Source organism: Trichechus manatus, unplaced genomic scaffold (assembly GCF_000243295.1).
Source record: "Trichechus manatus latirostris isolate Lorelei unplaced genomic scaffold, TriManLat1.0 scaffold00161, whole genome shotgun sequence".
NCBI lineage: Eukaryota > Metazoa > Chordata > Mammalia > Sirenia > Trichechidae > Trichechus > Trichechus manatus.
Genome location: NW_004444097.1, coordinates 6,176,912 through 6,181,230, shown reverse-complemented (window position 1 = coordinate 6,181,230; position 4,319 = coordinate 6,176,912). Strand labels below are relative to the sequence as shown.

Genomic DNA, 4,319 nt, shown 5'->3' with positions numbered 1-4,319 from the left:
CCTTCTCAGCCTGCTGGCCAGCAGCAGGCTGTGAGCAGTAAGTGGAGGGCACAGTGGAAGGCAGGGCAGAGCTGAATGGGGTCAGTGGTCCCATCCTGGAGTCTGTAAGATGGCCCTGCATTCCTGCTGGCAGTGGCCTGGGTAAAGGTGTCCTGCTAGCTTGCCTCTAATGGTCCAGAGTTCTAGGACATTCAGTGGGAACTGAGGGGACACCAATTGCTTTGAAGCCTGCACCACCCCAAAGAGGGCTAGGACAGTGTGTGAATAGTGGCATCTCTTCATGGCCTCTTTCTGAACAACTGAGTGACCTAGATCCAGGGCCAGCCAAGGAGCATGGATCCTTCACAAGAATACCAAGGCTACTGTTGTCCCCCAAAAGTATATCCTGGCACTTTTTGTCTGCTGTGGGAGATGACTAAGACCGCACGTGGACAGGGACAGGCCGGACGTCGGAGCGCTCCAGCAGGTCCTTGGCTGACTTGGACTTCCTGGTCCTCCCAGCTGTAGTTCCCTAGGAGGATGTCTCCCCAGGGGTCCTGTCCACCCTCTGGGGATCTGAGGCCCAGTTGGCTTCACCGAGCAGCTAGGGACTGGTCGGTTCCCTTGAGGCCCGGTGGTCCTGTGCCGCCATTCCCAGAGGAGTTGGCCACTGGCAAAAAGAGCTGCTGCAATCCTGAGGGGCCCACACGTGCTCCTCCCTAGCCACTGCACAGTGGTCAGCAGGAGGGAGGCCTCCCTGGGGGAATGCAGGCTCTTCTGCCGCATGAGATAAGGCTGGAGGCCGCAGTGAGGCCGGGGCCTTTGGGGGCCATAGGGCTGGGCTGCAGATAGGTGCTCTGGGCATGCTTCCAAACCTCAGCACCCGTGGAGGACAAGGGCTGCTTGCTGGCCTTTCATGAATGTAGTCAGCCAGAGCACTCTGCTGGAACTGCTTCAGCTCTGGGCCTAACAAGCTGAGTGTACAGCAGGCCTTCCAATTGCGCTGGAAGATCTGGCAGCGCTTGGCCATGGGTGGTCTCTGGAAAACGCAGCCCCTTCCTTAGCAGACCCAAGAGCATTGGCTCCGTGGGCTCCAAGTAGGAATGCTTCTTGCTAGGGGGTCAGGTGCTGGTGTGCCCCTCTCCGAGCAGCAGGGGGCGCTGGCTGGGGCAGTTCGCTCTAGGCCAGGGTCACGCTCTGCAACTCACAGGGCGTGTGTGGGGACATGGAGGCCACCGCTGGCACCTGGGGACTCTGCAGTCACACGTCGGCCGAGGCTTGCCGGGCTGCCAGGGCCTGGATGTCCCTGGCGCCCCCGTTTCGAGGTCCCTCTGTTGAAAGGAGGTGGCTCCAAAGACGCGGTACTGTGCATTGTTGATGCTGTTCTGTTAGGCGCAGCTGAAGGGGGCGTCCAGCAGGGGCGACTCGGGAGTGGCAGGCCTGTCACCCGACCACACAGCCTCCTTCTAGACCTCACTGAAGAGTTGAAAGTTGCTCTGGCTGCAGAGGAGGTAAGCATCCCCCCTAGGGGGCTTACCTCCTCCAAGAGGGGACCATGGCCACCATCTGCACCCCTTCTCAGATGCTGCCGGCATGTCTGCCAGGAAACCTATTACAACTTTGTCTCTCCGTTTTTGAAGTGCTGCCCCCCATTGCCTAGAGGCTCAATTGATTCAGAAGAACGAATTTTGGCTCTTGCCTCCTCAAATTCATTCCCAGAAATACTGTAGGTTGAGATTGTCCTGTTGGGCCTATAGGTGTGGCCATAACTGAAGCAGCCTACACTTGAAGGTCTCTGGCTCCCTTGCTCTCCCTGCTCAATTTTGGAAACCTTCTCCAGCACTGATCTGTGGAGCTTCCCACACTGAAAGCCCTGCAGAGCCAGGAGATGCCTGACCTGAGCTTCCTTCTGCCCAGACTGGATGTCTGCTGGTGCAGTGTGGAGGAGGGCTCTTCGAACCTTGGGTCTGAACTGTGGAAAGAGGCCAAAACACTAGGTATCCCCTCGGGTCTTGGATAGGAAACTGGCCTGTCCAGATGGCTCTAGTGGTCAGGACCAACTTTCCTTCCAGGGTCCTTAGCTTTGGTGTTGACTTATAGAGGCTGGTTTGCCATCTGAGTAGCCGTCTTTAGATCTCCCTCCTAGCTCCAGGCTGCTTTGCCTTCTTAGACTTTCTGGAATGTTGTGGAGAGGTGAGAAGGATGACTTGGTCTTGCTGAAGTTTCTTGACAGGCTCTGGCCTAGGCCTTCTCTCTCCTGCCTCATATGGAGGTTGGCATTGTGGACTTCCTGGAAATCCACCTCCCAGGGCTCTGAGAGCCTGGAAGATCTGTCTTCCACAAGAGCTTAGAATATAGTGATGAGAATACGATTTGTTGCTGTGGGTGCTCTTTCTCTTGTTGGAATATGGGCTGTTGCCTTGGGGAGATGTGAGAAGTCTCTTCAGGGAGGTACCCTCCTCATTTTTAGGCACTGATGGGAAATGAACTTTGTAGGGGACCAATTTGAGTGTAGTTGCTGGTTTCGTCTCCACTGGCAACAGTGAGTCATGTTCTAGAGGCAAACCCAGGACAGCTAGACCCATTTTGGTTCCCATTCTCATCAAAGGTATCCATCTTCTCACAATATGCCTTAGCAGCTGTATATCCACTCTGCTTGGCAGGTGCAGGGTACAGCATATCATTACTGTTCCTAGAAGGTGGGTCACCTGGGCAAAGCATAGCTCCACAGAATGTACAGGGTAGATGCCAGTCGGGAGCAGAGGTTGGTCTGGTTGCACCTTCTGGGTATAATTACACTTGGACTTCACTGGGGGATGCTCTCTGGACTCTTTAGTACAGTAAGCAGCTGTTCTTGTATAAATGGAGACTTCAGGGAGCCTGACAAGTTTGCCTGAGGCCAGCAGAACTATTTCTGGTCAAGGCTGGACCAGGAGCTTGGCTGATCCCGGTGCCAGATGGCTGCATAACTGTGACTCTGAGCTGGGGAAAGAGGTGTAACCCCACCTTAGGAGGCAGGTTGTCAGCAGCAGTCTCCAAGGAATTGGGGCACTGCTGGTTCCAGGATGGAGGTGGCACTCCCTTGTCCCAAGGAACATTATGCCATTTATCATAGCTCTGACTTTCTGCTGATGCCGCATCAAAGACAATGAAAATTATGCAGTAGTGAGGACAACATGAACCAAAAGCAACCACAAGAGTATATGTTCTTCCCACCTCAAAGACTTGATCATTTTACATAATTATGACTTACCATATTATTTTATTTACAAAATACTGTTAATATACATGGCATCTCACAAATTCATAAAGGATGGAGTCAAAGAGTCTGACATTAAGATGAGATCATGCAAGTCTGTGGCCTATTAAGAGGGCAAAACAGCCAGTGAAAGATACAGTTGAAACACTTGGGATCGTGAGGCAGTTGGCATGCAGTGGGGCCAGGCAAACTTACCCCACAGACAAGCCAGAGAATGGGCTTTAATTTCAAAGGTCACTGGGAAGTTAAATCACCTAGGCCCAATTTCACATAAATCATATCTCTTTGGGCAAATTTCTTATCCCAGGGCTTTCTAAAACTTACTGTTTGTGGAAAAAAGAACTATCAAATGAATATAGTAATCATAATTTTAATTTTTTATGCTATCTTCAGGCCCACAGTAGGAGGTAAAAGTAACTTGTTGAATGGATAAATAAATGCCAAGTTCTTCACAGCTGTGAAAAACACTGGAGGAAGTCTGGATGGTTCTAGATTGCTTAGTGCAGTGGTTAAGAGCTAGGCTGTTAACCAAAAGATTGGAAGTTTGAATCCACCAGCTGCTCTTTGGAAACCCCCTGGAGACAGTTCTATTCTGCCCTATAGGGTCGCTATGAGTCAGAATCCACTTGATGGCAACAAGAGAGACCAAAACTCCTAAAACACGAGTTTGTTCACTTCGTCTCAATTTGCATCATTAACACTTCTCTCCGTGCCCAATGGCATTGGCGGTTCAGTGGCAGAATTCTCACCTTCCATGTGGAGACCCAGGTTGGATTCCTAGCCAATGCACCTCCTATACAGCCATGACCCTTCTGTCAGTGAAGCCTTGCAGGTTGCTACGTTATTGAACAGGTTTCAGTGGAGCTTCCAGACTAAGATTAGGAAGAAAGGCCTGATCTACTTCTGAAAATGAGCCGATGAAAACACAATGGATCGCAACATTTCAGTGCCCAACTGATCTTGAGGATGGTGCAGGACTGGGCAGAGTTTCCATCTCTTATGCATGGGGTCAGCATGAGTCAAGGGTTGACTAGATGGCAGCTAACAACAACAATGTGCCCAACACTGGCTAGGTGTTTAG

General features: G+C 51.6%; 1 pseudogene; it reads right to left on the bottom strand.

The window, feature by feature from the left end:
* Positions 1-342: 342 nt before the first annotated feature.
* Positions 343-3,087, bottom strand: LOC111822337 (protein Shroom3-like; annotated as a pseudogene).
* Between the last annotated feature and the right edge of the window lie 1,232 nt (positions 3,088-4,319).